Below are 21,538 nucleotides of genomic sequence, written 5' to 3' on the forward strand. Positions count from 1 at the left end.
GTTCATTTTCATGATACATCATCTCAATGAAAAATGTACAATGCAAATCTAACAAAATAAGACACCGATGAAAAAGATGGCATTGTTAGCACTGAAACAAAACATGGAATTTTATAATTGCATATATATATAATTATGTTTCACACCCAAAGTTATTTTCCATTTAAATAATTTTTCATTTTTCAAGAACTGAATAAAAGGGATCTCAAATTTAGTTCCCAAATATTTTCAGAGATCCTATAGTTTCTAGTTTGAACAGTGCTATTTACATGAGGTTATTCATAGTACACATGGCCACACCAGATTGCAAGGATCACTACACAGATTCTGAGTCTACAGCATTTCTTGATCTGTATTCAATGACTGCATACATCAGAATAAATGTTAGATGCATATCCTTGGGCTCCCCCTGAGACCTACTGAATCAGAACTTTCAAGAAGTGTTAGCCAGCAATCAGCAAGCTTACAGATTTCTCTGGAGATTTATGCATGCTTAGGTTTGAAAACCACTGCCTAATGTTAGGTCATAGTTCGGCAATTCCCACAGTTATGAAGGTTAGGAAGGCAGTGATGGCTAGGAATAGCTTTGAAATTAAATTGACAATTTATTTACTTGAGATATATATCCTTCGAGGTTCAATCTTCCATGGTTAGGTCTCGTGGAATCCAGTTGATAATGGCTCTAGTTCAGTGGTCGTCTTCGAATTGCATTACGTGTCTGGCCCATCTGATTTTCGACGCCTTGGCAAAGGAGACAGCATCCCTGATTTTTGATCGTCGATGGAGGTCAGAACTCCAGACTCTTTCTCTCACTTGGGTGAAATGTGATATTCCAAGCATAGCTCTTTCAATTCCTCTTTGGGAGACCTGAATAGCGTTCTTATCCTTTCTGTGTAAAGCTGAAATTTTTTACTGACTGGATTCCACGGGATGTCAAAAGAACGCCTGTCCACCCACCTATGAGATAGTCAGACTTTGGCAAGACCCTGAACGAATGGTTTGAGGCTCTTTGTGTTTGTGGAGCAAACAGATGCCATTGGGCTACACTAGGACGTGACAGGGACAAATGGAGATGTTACTGGAACCCTCTTGAGCAAATCGATGAGCAACAGGATGACAAGTGACAAGCGATGTTTAGGTCTAAGGAAGGTAATTAATTGGCTTTAAAAAGTCAAAGTTTCCTGTAAGTCACAAGATGCCTGCTGTGTAGTGTAGGAAGCATAACACCTGAAATTGCAAATACGATGGGTTTTATTCCCAATATTTTGTTATTTTAAACAGGATCATTGATTTGAAGATAGATTATCCTGGGTAAGTCTGAGCTAAGCAGGTGAATTTTTCAACGGGACGAGGTTCTTACTGATTCTGCAGAATCAGCAAAAGAGGTGAGGGGGATTTAACAAGATGACCCATGGCTGGATTTGAAGATACAAGGGACTCTGCCGCAAATTATGTGGGCAGTATCTAGAGGGGAAGTGCTGTCCCCCCAATATCATTCAGCAAAAAAAATCGGGCCTATGATCTATAACCGTGGGGAATAAATTAGGCAATAACCTCAATGAATATGGAAGCAAAATCTTCCGGAGACTTCAAATAAAAATATTGGCTTAACCCTATGTTCAGGTTAGCGAAACCCTGATAGACAGTTTAGTCATTCCACATCTGAACATTTGACCTTCCAAACTACAGGCCAACAAAATCGCTGTTATTTTTTTTTCTTTTTTGGGTCACACCCGGCGATGCTCAGGGGTTACTCCTGGCTTTGCACTCAGGAATTACTCCTGGCGGTGCTCAGGGGACCATACAGGATGCTGGGAATCGAACCTGGGTCGGCCGTGTGTAAGACAAACACCCTACCCGCTGTGCTATCACTCCAGCCCCCAAATTGTTGTTATTTTAAGCTGCTAAATTATGATGACTTGTACCGGAGATGGAGCTGGAGTGATAGCACAGCAGGTAGGACGTTTGCCTTGCACATAGCTGACCCGGGTTTGCTTCCTCTGTCCTTCTTTGAAAGGACAGAGCCTGGCAAGCTCTGAGCTGAGCAGAGCCTGGCAAGCTCCCCGTGGCATATTCGATGTGCCAAAAACAGTAACAACAAGTCTCACAGTGGAGACGTTACTGGCGCCCGCTTGAGCAAATCGATGAACAACGGGAGGACAGTGCTACAGTGCAGACAGTACTATATAAACACATACACATCTGTACAAAAGGCGACCTCTTCCTGTGATGATATGTGCCATATGAAAGTCCACTCTTACACACACTTTGATTTCCCCGACCATGCACATGAACGAGACTGATGACATAAACCAGTTTATTTCACATCTCAGAGTTGAGTTTCTAGTTTATCTTCAAGATCTGCTGTAACAAGATCTGAAAAATTCACTACGAATTCAGTTCTAGGGGCCTGAATGATAGTACAGTGGTTGAAACTCGTACTTTGAAATAGGTTGACCTGAGTTCCATGCCTGATATCCCACATGATCCTCAAAACCCAGCAGGAGTAATTCCTGAGTGCAGAGTTGGGAGTAAGCTCTGAGCACAGCTGGATGTAGTACAAAAACAAACAAACAAGAAAAAAAAATCAATGATAGAAAGAATAGAATTCAAATAAATTCAAAACTCTCTTATCAGGTGATTTTTTTGAATTGCTTTCCTGGTTAATATGCTCGAGTCAATATTAGAAGGCAGATTAATGTTTTAATTGCTCCAACCAAAGAGGCATAAGGACTTAATTGGAGTCTATGATCCAAGAATGTGTTCTCTAGCTTCCAGTATAAGACCTCATTCTCAGAACAATTATTTTCCTCACCAAAGAGAATCTCATGAGTCCTCTCAGTCCAAATAAATCAATTTTTTCTCTTAATGTGCCCATGAACAACATCTACTTTCCATTACTTCTTGTGGTCACACAAGCATTTCATTGAATATTTCTAAAATAGTTCCCCCATGCCCATGCCTCCTTTAATGACTTTGTGATTCTAATAAAGTGATTAGAACTCCTTATCCCTGCTGTGGCCTCTGCTAAACGATGTGAAAATACCCCTCCTGCTGGGGTTATCCCGCCAGCAAAATTCAAATGACCCACCAACAACTACATCTGTTGTAATTTGACTTTCTTTGCCCTTGTTACTTTTTCTTACTATTCTATAAGATCTTTAATTTTCCCCTGGAGGCCGGAAACTCATTTTAAATTATTTATTTGAGAAGAATCTCCTCTACAGATAAATCAGTATTGGAATTCTAACGTTCCTATATTTGAATTTTACCCGATTACTTGCTCTCTGAAACTTGGACGCTTCCTAATTAATATGGATTCAATCATGACAGGGTCATCTGATTTGCCTTATGTATTCATTAAGTGTTTGATTCTGGGTCCCAAATAAATATCCCGATTAACAAACGCACAGTTGTGATCTTGCTAAGGAAAAACATGGCAGTGAATTTCTGAAACAGAGTCAATTAAGATTTTGACAAGTTGTTTTTTGCTAAGTTCGAGAGGCAATTTAGAATGGCAATTTAGAATGGCAGGGCATTTAGACACAATTTGTAAAGGGTTTTATCAATCTTTAAGAAATGTACAAAGGAAACTGGGTGGGGTAGAAGAATGACATTTTATTGACTTTCTGATTTGCATGTTCTACCTCTGAAAAGGAATCTCGCTCTTTTTGCTGATTTTACCTTTAGCTTTTACCTCTGATAACAGAACCTTTTATCTCTTTGGATCAGCAGCTCTTTCCATGAGACCTGGGGTTCAGATAATATTGAAACCACAAATGTGATCAAATCTAGATATCCAGAGGCCACTTATCACCAACCATATTAGAATAGATCACCATCATAGCCAGCAGTTGGTGATTTTTTTTTTCTTTTTCTTTTTTTTTTCTTTTTTTTTTCCCCCTTTATTTTATTTTATTTTTTTTAAAGTTGTAGATTTACAATTTTTTGTGCTTTGGTTTCAATTATACAATGATCAGATACCCATCCCTCCACCAGTGCCCATTTTCCACCACCATGGATAATATCCCTCCCACCCCCATCCCCCCATCCCCCCGTCTCTGTGGCAGGGCAATCCCCTGTGTTCTCTCTCTCCTTTTGGGTGTTGTGGTCTGCAAAAGAGGCATTGAGTGGCAAACATGTTCAGTCCATAGTCTACTTTCGACATGCAGTTGGTGATTTTGATAAGGCAATTGAGAAAGATAAACCATCTTCTTTCCTCTGAAGTGTCCACGAGTTGAGAAATCTGTGGAAACAAACAAATAAAAGATATAAAGCAAATCTCAAATTTGAAAGAGTCTGCCCAAGATTGAGAATAACCTAGGAGAAAGCACAACGAAAAGAATAGTGACCATTACTTTTTCCATCCCTTAGGGTTCAATATGTCACCATATACGAATGTGGCTAGTTTTTTCAGTGATTTTAGCCAATCAATTCTATTTAATGGTTAAATGTGTTTGAGCTGGATTTTCAGACTTGCAACTGAAAGAATGAATCCTACCTTCTAGAAAAGGTCTCTTTCACCAAATACAAAATTAATTCAACTCTACCCTTTAAATTTAGGGGGGAAAATGACATTATAAAGCTAATTTATTGACTTAATCATTTTTGAATGGAATAAAATCAAACTCCTGAAATATACCTTTGGTGATCATTGTAAAGTCATAACCATTTACAGAGTTTGGATTTTTCCAGTGGCTAAAGGTACTTTGATGATATAATCTCATTACTGATTACAATGTTCTTTTGAAATAGCCAGGGGTCAGATATGCTTATCTAATAATATATTAAGTCTATTCTCATTAGAACTTCATGGCACATTTTAGTGAAGGTTGAATAACAAAGCAGAGGTCATCTATGTAAGCACGTAGAGAACACAATAATTACTTCCCTAACAGTGTAGTTAGAATATCACTGTGGAAATCAAAATCGGTATTATAGCATAAATATACCACTTGTAGGTACCTGTATGGCCTATAAAACTTTAATAATATAAGTGGTTCAATATAAAATTTATATGATATGCAATATGCATCATATAGACATTTAATCAACATTTTAATAAGGCTTTTTGTACTTAAATATATATATGTAAGATAGATATGTGATTCATAAAAACAATAATATATTTAGTAAATATGCAAAGTGCTTGTAAATGTATATGTATTTTTTGCTACTTTTATAGTGGTACTGGGCTGGAGAGATAGCACAGCGGGTAGGGCATTTGCTTTGCACGCAGCCTACAAGGCCAACCCGAGTTTGATTCCTCCACCCCTCTTGGAGAGCCCGTCAAGCTGTTGAGAATATCGCGCCCGCACGGCAAAGCCTGGCAAGCTCCCTGTGATGTATTCAATATTCCAAACACAGTAACAAGTTTCACGATGTTACTGGGCCCGCTCGAGCAAATTGATGACCAACAGGAGAACAGTGACAGTGATAGTGGTACTAAGATTTATCATATCGTTAATTATACTTTTCATGCACATGTCATCCCAGCATGACACATCATCAGATTGCAGGTTCATTTTAAGGCCTAGGGCCCCTCCCACTCACCTGTCCCTAGGGATAAAGACAGGGACAAAATCAAGGGACAACTCTAGGGACAAAATCTCTGATTCTGATAACTCTAGCCATATTTTATTTACATGATTTTTTTTATCTCTTACATGTAAAATATAATTTTAATACTTAATAAATATTTAATGAGACTTGTTGTTACTGTGTTTGGCAAATTGAATAAGACATGGTTAGCTTGGTGGTGGCTGGTCCTGGAGGTCTTTGGCTCCTCCACCCAGATCCTCCAAATTCCAGTAGGCGGGGGTCACACCCACCAACTGGCCCCCTGGCGCCGTGTAATCCCATCAGCGGCCAAGACTCAGAGATTATAAAAACCAGCTCCCGGAAGTACGCAGCCGCATTCACGGCCGCACGACATCTTATTATGACATCTTATTATCTCATTCCTACTTTGGACAAACTGGCAGGCTACCGAATGTAGCCTGCCCACACGGCAGAGTCTGGCAAACTCCCTGTGGCGTACCCAATATGCCAAATACCAGTAACAATGATGGGTCTCATTCTCCTAAAGAGCCTTGAATATAATCTCAGGGCTAGGATGAAGGAGACGTTACTGGGGCCTGCTAGAGGCAATCGACGATTAACAGGATGATTTGTGATTTGTGATTTGTGATGGTTAGCTTGCGAACCTGGGTCGGCCGGGCCAGCCACGTGCGAGGCAAATGCCCTACCACTGCGCTATCTCTATTTATTGTGGATTTGGTGATACTTCCACATAGATAGGGAAATAGAATTAAATTCCTAGAACTACACAAAATTGTTGATCAATGCTAATTTGAAAAAAAAATCAAAAACTACGTATTATTTGGGGATGGAGACATAGTACAGCAGACAGAACATTTGCCTGGCATGAGACTGACCCAGGTTCAATTCTTGGCACTCTAGATGGTCCCTTGAACACCACCAGGAGTGATTCCTGGACACAAAGCCAGGAGTTTACCCTGAGCACCACCAGGTGAGGCCCAAAACCCAACACAAAAAAACTATATATCTTTCTCTTTTTTTATATAAGTATGCTGTTTTTAATTACTAGTTTAAATAATTCTGATACTACATTTTAGAATTAAATGAAATAGATGAATCTTACAAATATACAATTTAGTAAGAGGGAAGAGATGAGGATTAAGACAATTTTAAGGGAAATTCTGGGTAGGCCTATAAAAGTATAAAGTGTGATTTAATCTAAAAAGGGAATATTGGCTCTGTGTCAGAAAATATCATAGAATATTTTGGATAATTCGTAAGTATCTTCTTTAATGAGTAAAAGATTATAATAAAGATCTTTATAGATATAAAAATAGTCATCTAAATAGACTTAGAACATTTCATATAAATGAAACACAATTTCATTATTGAAAAAGTATAAAGCACCTTGGCAATTTAGAAATAAACAGACCTTTCTTTCTTAATGTAGTAGAGGGCAAAGCCATTAGCTCTGGAGCGATGCCACACTCAATGCCAAAGTGTTGAGAAGTCTGTCTTGTCTTTTAAAGTTCCTTTAAAGCTTCTCGCAAAATCAATTTCAAGGCTGTGAATTCCCTCAGCTGCTCCCTGTTCATGAAGCTCTGTCTAGCTTGTTTATAAAATCTGAATAATAATCTGTCTTAAAAGAGTACTCTTGGTGAGGTATTTAATTTGTTTTTGTTTTCTGCTTGTTTTGTTTACTATATGCCACACTCCTTGTCTAGCTCAGAGGTTCTCCTTTTGAGAGATCAACTGGGAGACTTACGGGCTACCTTTGTAGTCCATGAGGTAGCCATTTTTTTCTGATTTTCTTGCTTTCAAAATTCTGTCTCAGTCCTTTGACATTCTGATTATAGTGTGTCTGGAAGCTCTTCTATGTGAGTTTATGTTTGCTGGCATTTTTCAGACCTCTTAGATTTCCATGCCTGCACTCCTCAACTTTGGGGGGGGTGGGTGGGAATAAATCATTTTTATTGAGGTACTGAGATTTACAATACTGGTACTTACACCTTTTATGCATACATAATCCCAGTGTTTAACCCATTACTAGAGGACCCATTTCTCTCCACCAGTGTCCCAAAAGCCCCTCCTACCCATCCCTCTCAACATCAGCTCAATTCTTCAAACAAAATCTTCAATTCCAATGACTTTGAGCATTCATTGTTTATTTACTATGTTTCTTTTTGTCTCATAAATAGTAAGAAAGGTCACTCTGTGTTTGTGTGTGTATGTGTGTGTGTGCGTGTGCAGGTGTGTGTGTGTGTAGGTGATGACACCCACATACAAATAAATGAATAAAGCTAATATCCTGAAATTCCACAAAACTGTAAATCAGTGATAGCTTGACAAAGTATTTTTTAAAAAACTATATTTTATAGAACTATACATTTTAAAGCTTAATATTATGCATTATTCTGTGCTAATACATTTTAAAGTTTATATGAAATATGAAAACCTCACAAATGTAAAATTCTTATCTATGATTTCTTTAACTAGCGTTTCCTAATCAAATTTGCCTTCCTGTTCTTTGGGATTTTCTGTGATCCTCATACTGTTCGTCTTGAGCTCATCCCATGGGTCTCTGGTATGTTGTGCATTTCTTTTCTGACATTTTTTCATCTTCTGTTATTCTCTAGAGGCTTCCTGCATCTCATTTTAGATCTCCTATATGTTTTCTTCAGTTGCTCTTATTTTATTGTCGACGCCTTCTACTGAGCTCTTTGTATCACACTTTCCGTCTATGATTTGTTGCCTACTATCTAAACCCCATCAAATATGGTGTGGTAATTATGGAAAATGAATATGGAGTGTCTTATGATGTGTCCAGGGATATGGTCACTCATATGTGAGGCTGTGTGGAAAGTGGCCTGTAGCGTGGGTCATGACTGTCACTTGCTAAAATTGGTGGTTTGCTGTGGTCCTGTTGCTGTGCTGAAGACGAATCTTTTTCTGTTAGACCCTGAGAGTCTCTGTGAGATTATCCCGGGTACCACTCTGTTCCTTTCCGTCTTCACCCAGTAACAGGACATATTAGTGTGAGTGGTGTGAGGTGTGATGGGAGCTGTCAGGAGACAAGGAGGCAGGCCTGCTGAGGTGGCAGAGGCCAGGCCTGAAGGCTGCCAGAATAAATGTGTATTTAAATGATATGAAAATTTAGAGTTGAACTATTCTAAAAATAAAATTAAGAGTTAAACATTACATAATCTGTTTCTTTCCCACTCGGTAAAATAGCAGCTGATTACCTAGAAAAACAGATTAGAGGAGGAATATTTTCTGGTGTTGCTAATATTTTTTATTAAAATACAAATTATATTTTAATAAAAATTTTCTAAAATATATTACACAATCTTGGTCATTTAATTTGCTATTAAAAATTTAGTGGTCTTTGTGTGAGCATGGGTCTACATCATAAAATTTTTAAGTATTTTGAATTTATTAAAATTGTATTAAAGTATGTGGGGTTATTTAATTCAAAATGTCATGCTTTGTAAGTTAATATGTCTACCTTTGATGGTCTCATATTTGTGGAATTTGTGTACCTTTCAATAAACTAACTTTTATTTGAGCAAGATTCTATTCCTCAGTAAATGTGTTAGTATTTATGGAGAGGGAATAATATACAGCTTTTAAAAAGCAACTAGATGGTGCCTGACACTTTGCATGATATATTTTATCATGAGGTATTTCCAAAATGTTTGAAGAATCACTATTCATAGTAGCCAAATACTTAAATAACCTTAATATCTAGCTACAGTTAGACATTACCTAATTCAAGTGTCTATCTAGAACATGTAAAAATGAATACATATGTATGTTATATGTATATGCATACAAATTGAAGCATTACATAGCTATATGATAAATTAACTGCATAATTATATGGATGAAATTCTCAGACTAAATAAAGTGAATCTAGATTAAAAGAATCAGCATAGGATTTCTACCTACTATAAAACAAGAACTGAAACTCTGGAATGATAGCACAGTGGGTAGGGCGTTTGCCTTGCGTGTAGCCGACACTGCCAACCCGAGTTTGATTCCTCCGCCCCTCTCGGAGAGCCCGGCAATCTACCGAGAGTATCTTATCCGCATGTCAAAGCCTGACAAGCTACTCGTGACGTATTCGACATGCCAAACACAGTTACAAGTCTCACAGTGTTACTGTGCCCACTCGAGCAAATCGATGAACAACGGGAGGACAGAACAGGACAGTGAAACTCTGGGATACTGGACATCAGCTACACTCTCCATCCTCATTCCTTTTATTATTGTTTGGGCTACACCCACTGGTGCTCAGGGATTCTTTTTGACAGCTTAGCAGTGACCCGTGGGAGGGTTCAGGAGATCATATGCTGTGCTGGTTGATCTAAATGGTCAACAACATCAGACATGTGCTGGCATATTCCCTATCTCCCGTACTATCCCTCCATCCCTCTTTCTACTTCTTACGTACATAGACATCAGTACATTTTAAAAGATAATTGAGATATGAGATGCTGTATATACTTTTCGTTATGTGTAAAAGTTGAGTAGAGGCTTACCCAAAAAGATGATAAAAATTATTGGAGCAAATATATAGTATAGCAGTTGAAGTGCTTGCCTTAGCTGGGATAGAGAAAGTCCCACTAAATAAATGATGCTTGGAGCACTGGCTCAGGATGCGAGATGCATGCTGAAAGTAGATTATGGACCAAGCTTGATGGCTACTTAGTACCATACATGCAAACCATAACACCCAAAAGGAGAGAGAGTAAAAGGGAATGTGCATGCATCAGAGGCAGGGGGTGGGGTAGAGTGAGGTGGTAGGAAGGATACTGGGAACATTGGTGATGGAGATTGGGCACTGGTGGAGGGATGGTTACTTGATCATTGTATGACTGAAACGTAATCACGAAAGTTTGTAAGTCTGTAACTGTATCTCACGGTGATTCATTAAAAAGTTAAAATTAAAAAAATAAAATAAAGTGCTTGCCTTATGTACATGTGACCCTGGTTCACTTGACACTACCTATGTTACACCAAGCTCCTTTAGGATCAAACCCTGAGCATTTAAGGGTATCCTCCTCCAAATTAAAATAATATATTACAAATACAACTATATTTTAATTGAACACCTCTTTCATAGAAAAGATAAGACCTTTTGAGAGTCACAAGTGATGTCTCATTTCATCCATCCATAAAATTGTCTGGTTGCTCACTTTCTATTATTATCTAGATACCAAGAAATAGATTAGGGATATAAATCAATGATGGTAACACACAAGTTCCATTTTTATGAAGTTTATTATGAAATCAACTCTGTGTCCATAACTTTCCTGTGTGATAGGTGGAAAAATCTATGATCTTAGCTTGCTTAGGGCTGGAGAGATAGCACAGCGGGTTGGGTGTTTGCCTTGCAAGCGGCCAACATGGGCGACCTGAGTTTGATTCCTCTGCCCCTCTCAGAGAGTCCAGCAAGCTACCGAGAGTATCTCGCCCACACGGCAGAGCCCAGCAGGCTCCCCGTGACATACTCAATATGCCAAACACAGTAACAACAAGTGTCACAATGGAGACGTTACTGGGTCCGCTTGAGCAAATCGATGAACAACGGGAGGACAGTGACAGTGACAGCTTGCTTAGATGAAAGACAATTAAACATACATAAATGCTTCAGGAAACAAAACATTTGTATCTGTGAGAAGCTGAAAGGTTGTTAAATGGGGACAGTGGGATTGAAATGATAACAGAAGATAAAATGAAATTCTAAACTGGAAACTACCAGAATATATGTGCTGTTAGCAGAGCATACACCAGAGCCAAAGAACCTGGTACCTCAACCACATCAAATCAAAGTTTTCTTTACTTACACTACTTCTAAGATGAAAACCCCTTTCATATACATGTGTGCATGAACACAATTTAAATAATAAGTTGTGGTCATTTCTTACGAGGACTGTGGATTGGGCCACATCCAACTGTGCTCAGAGCTTTTTCCTGGTTCTCTACTCAGAGATCTTTTGTGATAGGAAGGTGGAGATGAGGCCTCTATGGGGTGCTAGAGACTGAATCAGTGTCAGATGCATTCAAGACAAGAACCTTATCTGTGGTACTATCTCACAAATCCCAGTAAAGTGTGATCTATGTACTTAGTTCACTATGATTGGTTTGTGAGTTGTTACATACTTCTTAAGCAAGGAAACTGACAGTCCAAGTTGCATAGCTTAAAAATATGTTGAAAATCTTTTGCTTTATCTGCCCTTGGGGAAATTTTAAATGAAAGAGAGAAAAATAGTAATAGCACTATTTTAGTACTGTTTGAAAGGTCAGAAATTGAATAATGGAACTATGTGAAATTATTGGAAAGGATTTCTCTTTGGAAGATATTGATCTGTATAGTGTATTTCTTGTTACCTTGGCAAATATTAAAATATTTTCTGGGTGGCTGGAACAATAGTAGAAGGAGTAGGGCTCTGCCTTGTACATATTGACGTGGGTTCAATCCTCAGCACCCTGATATGATTCCTGAGCTTTACCAGGAGTGATCCCTGAGTGAAGAGCTGGAAGGAAAACCTGAAAACTGTCATGTGTGGACCAAAAAATCAAAGCAAAAAAAGTTTGCATATTTTTCTGGAAAAAAAAAAGCATACATTTAAGTCAAAGAAAATACCATGTGCCTTGGATGCTAGAAAAAACATTTTATGTATTAATTTAGGCATTACACAAAGCAAACAACAACATGGAATTAAATATGTAAAATGCTTATAAGAAGGGCTACTTATGAGAGTAAATAAGGAAGAAACAAGGAGAGGTTGGGAGACTACAGCAAGAGTTAAATTCTTATCATAGAGTTAGAAGGAACAAAGTTTAGATATGAAGCTTTAGATAAAGCAAGTATTATATAAAAAGTCAATATTATCCACAATGACCACGATCATGATCACGACCATCCTGTTTTTCGTTGATTGCCTCAAGCAGGCCCCAGTAACGTCTCCTTCGTCCTAGCCCTGAGATTTTTTAAAATGTGCCATATTCAAGGCTCTTTCAGGGTTAGGAGAATGAGACCCATCATTGTTACTGGTATTTGGCATATTGGGTATGCCACGGGGAGTTTGACAGACTCTGCTGTGTGGGCAGGTTACATTCGGTAGCCTGCCAGTTTGTCCAAAGTAGGAATGAGATAATAAGATGTTGTGCAGCCGCAAATGTGGCCGCGCGTTTCTGGGAGCTGGGTTTTATAGTCTCTGAGTCTTGGCCATTGATGGGATTACATGGCGCCAGGGGGCCAGTTGGTGGGTGTGACCCCCGCCTACTGGAATTTGGAGGATCTGGGTGGAGGATGCTCAGCCCCAATCCGAGTAGGCTTGGAGATCTCAGCCCTGGGACCCGCATGCCTTTGTTCTTCTGCCGGTACCTTCATGTGTGTGGAGAGTGGTCTCAGCATGGTGGTGGATGGTTCTGGAGGTCTTCGGCTGCCAGAGCCCTGGTCGGGGCAGGGAGGGAAATTCAACCTGCCCCCCTCCAAGGGCCCCCGGCGAGGACAGCAAGGCGCAGGGGCAGGAGACTCTGCGCTGTTCTCTTCCACAATGATCATCATAAGCAAAACTGTTGGTCAAACAATTTCTACACATCTAGGAATGGGTTGCTTTTGTATCCATGCTATACCAAATATAGCTGGAGCGATAGCACAGTGGGTATGGCGTTTGCCTTGAAGCGGCCAACATGGCTGATCCGAGTCCGATTCCTCCGCCCCTCTTGGAGAGCCCGGCAAGCTACCGAGAGTATTTCGCCCGCACGGCAAAGCCTGGCAAGCTACCTGTGACGTATTTGATATGCCAAACACAGTAACAAGTCTCACCATGTTACTGGACTTGCTTGAGCAAATTGATGAACAACAGGAGAACCGTAACACCATGACCAAATTAACAGAAATGTTGTTTTGCAGAGAACCTTTATCCACTGTTGTTGGTAATGTAATCTAGCCTATGGAAGGAGTACAGATATCTCCTTCAAAAGTCAGAATAAATCTTCCATATAACTGAAGTGTTTCACTTTTTATCACCTATTACATAACACACAAAAAGATTAATTCAAAACAATGTACACAACTACGTTAATTGCGACAGTAAGTGTAATTGCCAAGACATAAAGGAAAATATGTTTTAAAAGATAAAGAATTTTGAAAGATACCTATGTGTGAATATATATATATATATATATATATATATATGAGAGAGGAAAAAATAATAGTATACTAAGCATCTATGAGAAAAGGTGAGATCTTGTATTTCACTGAAACTTGCATCTACCGTAATAAATGAAATGAGACAGAGAAAGAAATGTAAGCTTCAGGTAATTTGATTTACGTGTGGTACACAGAAACAAAACAAGTGAACAGACAATGTTGAATGATAATAAACCTTTAAACTTTGTCTACATGACTGAGGTCACCAAATACTTGAAGGAGATTTGGGAGGAGGAAGGAAAAGACTAAGAACAGAGGTGGATGGTCCTTGGAACTTCCTCGAAGGTGAAGGAGCAGTAAATTTGTATACCAGAACTTAACCAAACTGCTATTGTAACTGTGTTACCTAAATTACAATAGCTTTTAACTATTTTGCTGAGGCTGGGTGATATACAATGGTATTAATGATAATTTCAAAGATAACATTGTTCCAAAATCATACCCATCACTTGTTTTTTGTTTTGTTTTGTTTTGGGGTCACAAGGGTTACTCCTGGCTCTGCACTCAGGAATTACTCCTGGCGGTGCTCAGGGGACCATATGGGATGCTGGGAATCAAACCTGGGTCAGTGGTGTACAAGGCAAACACCCTAACTGCTGTGCTATAGCTCCAACCCCTCCCATCACTTGTTCTTGAAAAAGCAGCCTCCAGAGTTTTCTCTGAGAGCTGACATAGAAAAGACACCTGGATCAAATCAGAAAATTAACCACTTTGACATCTGTAGGAGACTCTTCTAGGCAGAAAAAAAATAGTAAATATAAAGAACTGTGAGTCAGCTATATGCTTGTCTTGCTCTAGGAAGAGTAAGAAAGCTAGTGGAGAGAGCAAGAAGAGTTGACTGGAAAGCAAATTGTTAAATTTGTCAGATCCATAAACACCACGGAAGAAGTTGCAGGTTTATTCTGAAGCAACTGGAAAAATCCTGGAAAGTTTGAGAACATGGTGGTCTCTGGGAGAGAAGTTATATGTTCTGAATCACTGTGGCAGTGTCACAAAGGATCGACTATAGTTTAAAAAAAAAAAGATTCCAAAACCATGTTCTATGAACTTTCATGATTCAACTTTCTGTATAAATTATCTCAGTACTTATGTTTTGCCATTTTTCATGGATTGTTTCCAATTGATGACATGATCAAATGGAATAACTGAAAAATATTTAATGAATGTTTTAGATAAATACATATAAAGGGCAAAGGGAAATAGACAAACGATAACGATGTCCTTTAGTTCCCACACATACCCGTTAAGGGAAGAGAGGAGGAAACAATTACCCTGAAAACTACAAGAACCGCCAGAAAATAGTTACAGAAAACTTAACCAGACCAACCCATTATCTAAATAGAGAGAAAGATAGAGCAAGAAATGCCACACTTCATTTTTGAACACAGTTTTATCTTCTGCTAGTGCCTCTTACTAACAGAATATCACTGAATGCAGAGGGCAGGAAAGGCCATTGACACAGTTTATGTAACTCAGCCTCATGGTAGAACATTGGGAGAAGAGTGCAAAGAGAATCTGCGGGGCCTTTGGGTATTAATCTATTTAGACAGGCTCAAAATTTCTCTTTTTATATTTACTCCACCAATTCCATCTGCTTCTTTTATTGTGTTATTCCCAGGTCTTCCCAGAGAAGTTACTGCATTTACCCATTGTAACGACCTCTTCCATCCACGTTCTTGAATCACTTCCATCTCATTTCCATTGATATCACCCCCTTGAAAGAACACCTCACAAACTCAACAATAAACTTCTATAATACTTTTAAATATCTCTTTCTTAATTTTATTAACTGCTTTTCAGCACTTGATCATAAAAATATTTCCTTGAAACTTCCCATTTTGAAAATCAGATAACAGTCTTTCACAAAAGGAAAGACTTTCTTCCTCAGTTTATCCTTATTCATTTTCCAAAGTTGCCTTACCAAAGTTCCACAAACTGGTGTCTTCAAACACCACAAACGTATTCCCTCATAATTCTGAAGACTAAAAATCCAAAACCAGGGTATCAGCAGGACTACAAACTCTGTAAAGTCTCTAGGATATAAGGACATGCCTAACATCTAGTTAGTTTGCAATCCTCAAAATTCCTTGGCTTATATATGAATAACTCTTATCTACATCTCATTCATCACATAGTGTGTCTCAGTCAGAGTGCTCGTATCCAAATGTCTTACTTCTGTATCAATAATAATCATATTAAATACAAAGAAACCCTAGTCCGATATAACCTCATCTTAATTTTATTCAATCACAGGGGCCAGAGTGATAGTACAGCAGGTAGAGTGGACAATCCCTGGCACCACATTTTATACTTTGAGTCTGCCAGGAGAAATCTCTGAGCACAGAGGCAAGAGTAAGCCCTGAGCACAGAATCTAAAAAAGTCCCAAACTCTCCCCCAATTTCATGTCACATGTTACAGTTATCAAACAATCTGATTTTTAAGGAAATACAGTTTCATATAAAATCCCTAGACTATTATTCAAGCGCTGAACTGTAGCACTGTCCTCCCATTGTTCATCGATTTGTTCAAGCAGGCACCAGTAAAGTCTCCATTGTGAAACTTGTTGTTACTGTTTTTGGCATATTGAATACACCACAGGGAGCTTGCCAGGCTCTGCTGCATGGGTGGAATACTCTCAGTAGCTTGCCAGGCTCTCAGAGAGGGGCAGAGGAACTGAAGCCAGGTCGGCTGCGTGCAAGGCAAACTCCCTACCCACTAAGCTATCACTCCAGCCCCAACTATTGTTCAAAAATAAAATAAACACAAACAATAAAACACAGATGATTCTATGTGATTCTCTGATTTCTGTCTTGGGCATTATTTGAGAAACAGACTATGAAAGAGAACTTTACTTGTAGGAAGTGTTGAATTTAAGATTTTACAGGCAATGACAGGGATTGGGAAGGAGTGGAAGTGAAGATAGATGGTCGGCAACTACACCACCTCCGCTTCACTGATGACATCATTCTAATAACACCAAACATTAGCCAAGTGGCACAAATGCTGACCAACTTCAACCGTGAGTGTGGAAAGGTTGAACTACAGCTGAATCTCACAAAGACAATGTTCATGAGAAATGGACTCGTTCCTGATGTTCCATTTGCTCTCAATGGAATGAATATTTCCAAATGCAGCAGCTATATGTACCTAGGTCAAGAAGTCAACATGACAAATAACCTGGCACCTGAGTTGTGCAGGAGAGAGAGGCTTGGAACACTTTCAAGAGCATCCAAGAAATAGCTACGAGGACAAAGAACCTCCAGCTCCGAGCACATCTCTTCGATTCCACTGTTCTTCCTGCATTAACATACGCCTCAGAGACCTGGGTCCTATGAAAACAGGATGAGAATGCTATTCGGGTCTCTCAAAGAGGAATCGAAAGAGCTATGCTTGGAATATCACGTTTCGCTCAAATGAGAAAAGGAATCCGGAGTTCTGACCTCTGTCGACGGTCAAGAATCAGGCCGCTGTCTCATTTGCCTAGGCATCAGAAATCAGATGGGCTGGACATGTAATGAGATTTGGAGACGACCGCTGGACTAGAGCTGTTACAGACTGGATTCCATGGGACATCAAAAGGACATATGGCCGCCCACCTACAAGATGGTCAGACTTCTTTGTCAAGACCCTGAGCAAACATTTTGAGGCTTTTCGTGTTCCTGGATCGAGCAGATGCCATTGGGCTACACTAGCATGAGACAGGGACAAATGGAGAGGTTACTGGCAGCCACTTGAGCAAATCAAAGATCAACGGGATGACAAATGATACAAGTGATACATGTGAAGTTTGATATTTTGATGAGCAGACAAGTACGACAGTCCACTATTGTGTTCTTCCTGTGTATCTAAAGCTAAAAAGACATTTTAAAAACCAAATCACCACTGATCCTAAGTAATGTTTGGCATCATCGGAGAGACCTTTACAGAACAGAGATTGCGAAAGGGGTTTCTGGGTCAGAAACAGAAATGGATTTGGCTCAGAATGAATACTCCATGCACAGGGGGTAGCGCGTCTGCCTTGCATGCAGCTGACCCAGGTTCAATTCCTTCATCCCTCTAGGAGAGCCTGGCAAGCTACCGAGAGTATCTCACCTACATAGCAGAGCCTGGCAAGCTCCCCGGGGCGTATTCTATATGCCAAAAACAGTAACAAGTTCTTACAATGGAGACGTTACTGGTGCCTGCTCGAGCAAACTGATGAACAATGGGAGAACAGTGTTCCAGTGCTACAGTTTTCTTTTGTGTTTGTTGTCCCTGAACACAACTCTTGCCACTTAGTATTTTAAAAATTCTCTCAGGTTAAAGATGAAGTCATGAAATTTACATACAAGTGGTACAATATGGAAAGTATCATGCTAAGCGAAATGAGTCAGAAAGAGAGGGATAGACATAGAAAAATTGCATTCATCTGGGGGATATAAAGTAACAAAGTATGAGATTAATACCCAAGAATAGCTGAGATCAGCACCAGGAGAATTACTCCATAACTTAGAGGCCAGCCGGGTATCCTAGAGGAAAGGGCAGTTCAGATAGAGAAGGGAGCACCAAATAAAGGATGTTTGGAGGATCCTCCCAGGAGGGGAGACGCATGTCGAAAGTAGACTATGCACTGAACATGTTTGCCACTCAATGCCTCTTTTGCAGACCACAACACCCAAACGGAGAGAGAGAACACAGGGGATTGCCCTGCCACAGAGGCAGGGGGGGATGGGGGGATGGGGGTGGGAGGGATATTATCCATGGTGGTGAAAAACGGGCACTGGTGGAGGGATGGGTATCTGATCATTGTATAATTGAAACCCAAGCACAAAAAAAATTGTAAATCTACAACTGTAAAAAAATAAATAAATAAATAAATAAATAAATTCTCTCAGGTTAGTTCCCCAAGTCGAAAATTATGTTTCCTCTTCTCTCCATTGCTATAACGGCAAAGTTTCATATATGAAATATCTCAACACCACACCTCCCTCAAGTTCCTCTTCTGTCTTTGCTTGTCCCAGTGCCTCAGCTCTCATCCTATGCCCCCCATGCTTCCCAGACCCCCACGGTGACCTGTTTCCTCCTAAGGACCAGTTCTCATTTTCTGTTGCCTTGCGGCATTTGTTGTTTCCTTGCTGTGTTACTTTATATTCCACATATGAGAAAGATCATTCTCTACCTGCCCCTCTCTTTGGGACTACCTTCCCTCAGTATAGTACTCTCTAAATCCAGCCACAGAGTAGAAAAATCACATAATTTCAGCATTTCTTATAGCCAAGTGGTATCCGTTTGTATACTTACTATAGTTTCTGTATCTAGTCATCTATTTTTTTTTTTTGCTTTTTGGGTCACACCTGGCAATGCACTGGGGTTACTCTTGGCTCTGTACTCAGGAGTTACTACTGGCGGTGCTTGGGGGACCATATGGGATGCTGGGAATCGAACCTGGGTCGGCCACGTGCAAGGCAAATGCCCTCCCGGCTGTGCTATCTCTCCAGCCCCTAGTCATCTATTGACCATTTCAGTTGTTTCCAGAATATGACTGTTTTAAAGATGCTGCTAATGAACCCAGGTGTGTAAATGTGTGTTGTTATTGTTGCTGCTTCTAAATAGTTCTGGGGAGCTTGGGGCAAACGATCTTTCTCATCATTGGGGAACTGATCCACAGAATTTAGATCTTGAGAATTATGTGCATGAGAAAACCGTTATCATTAGCATTGTAAACCACAGCATTTCAATTAAAGAGTCATTTTTTTAGAATTTCAGAGTAGCTGCTGGAGAGCACTTGTGGGTAGGGCACACACTTGTGTCTTACCCACAACTGACCTGGGTTAGATCCCTTTCCCTACCATGTGGCTCCCTGAGCCTACCAAGTGATCCCTGAGCAAAGAGCCAAGAGTGAGCCCTGAGGGGCTAGAGTGATAGTACAATGGGTAGGGTGTTTGCCTTGCATAAAGCCGAGCATAAAGCCGGGTTCAATTCCCAGCAACCCAAATGGTCCCCCCCAGCACTGCCAGAGGGTAATTCCTGAGTGCAAAACCAGGAGTAACCCCTATGCATAGCCGGGCATGACCCAAAAGAAAAAAAAAAAGAAAAAAAAGTGAGTCCTGAGCACATCTGAAGTGTGACCCCAAATCAACACCAAACAGAAATTTAGAAGAGCAGAGTAGTCAACCTGAGATCTGAACCCTGTCTACTCTTTCGGTCCCATATGCAGCCCCGCACTCCACTCTTCTTTGTATCCTCCGAAAGACACTGCATTTCTTCCAGTGAGTCTGTCCTGTTCTCTTTAGCAAATAGACAAGTTCCTGTAGTTTGAATGGGAGAAAAGATATAACAGTACAGGGTGAAAGACAAAATCAACTTATGATCTGGAAGAGGAGCCAGAGTAGGATTGAGGCTTTACTTCTCTTCCACATTTTTGGAGAATAGATGAAATGCTCAGAACATAATCACACATAATCAAATTCTCTCACATGTGACTCTTTGTTGCCTCAGTGCCTTTGTACTTTCCGTAACATTTATAAAGAAAGCAAATGTTCACACACACAGATGTTTCATAATCCAATTCTGAATGTTTTCCCTCATCATATTTTTACTCCCTGCTCTTCATTTTTTTCTTTTGTTACTCAACATTCACCTGTTAATAATGAGTATTACCACTACATATTTACACATTGTCCCCCTTATTATAAGCTCTTTGAGGAAAGGAAACCATGCTACATACTTTTCATCTTCATCATCTATCACGGGACAGAGGAACATCAGAGAAAAATGAAACCCTACATGAGAGAGAAAAAGCTTAATGATGACAAAGAAGAAAGAAAAGAAGATAAAGAGAAGACAGAGGAGAAGAAGGAAAAGGAGAAAGATGAAAAGTAGGAGGAGGTAAAGGAGAAAAAGAAGAAGAAATGAGAACAGGAAAAAAGGCTAGAGAAAGTATTGAAAATTTCTTTGGTTTGTGGATATGCTGAGAAGCAGTTTATGGAAAGTTTAATAGGATAGTTTCCCTTGAAACTCCCAATCCCAGGCCTCCGAGCAACAACCTTGGCCCTGATGGTAGAGTTTAGTAAGCTCCAGGATAACACACAACATAAGCTGAATGACATTAAACTGCTCATGGGTTCGTGCCCAAACCAATTCCCTCTGCAGGGAGGTAACGTTTCTGTACTCTTCCACGGTACTTTAAGAATCTCTCCAGGCAACAGATTTAGTAGACAAGAGGGAACTAGCAGCATATCACATGAACTGAACTGGAAAAATGTCCTGGCCAATTAACAGCAAATGTCTGTGGCAGTTAAAAAAACAGCCCGGGAACAAAGACTATCTCTATCGTTATGCTCAGTCCTGAATGTTTATTTTTCTCTTCGTGCCTTTAACTTTATATTTTTAATATTTAAAAGACATATATTCCACTCTTTGGCTAGTTTCCAAGCGAAATTTGGTTCCATCAGAACCCAAACTTATCTAAGAATTCCTTTAATTCACACAGCACCTAGCACAGTGTTTGACTCAAAGTAGGAATGTCAAAAAATATTTTTGAAATAAAACATGTCACAAACCTTGAAACTACAGGGTAAGTGTCCTTCGTATATGTACCATAACATGGTCTCATAAACAAAATACTGTATAAACTTTTATCAACACTATTCTGTAGCCCTCTTAAGAATTAAGTTAAAGTTAGGTTTGTAATAGGAAGGGCATTGGAGGTAATTTAGTTTAATCTGCCCATTTTAGATGAGAGAATCTTTAAAATTTGGTTTACTAATATCATGGAAATCAAAATAGAGCAA

Source organism: Sorex fumeus, unplaced genomic scaffold (genome assembly GCF_029834395.1).
Source record: "Sorex fumeus unplaced genomic scaffold, SorFum_2.1 ptg000010l, whole genome shotgun sequence".
Classification (NCBI taxonomy): Eukaryota; Metazoa; Chordata; class Mammalia; order Eulipotyphla; family Soricidae; genus Sorex; species Sorex fumeus.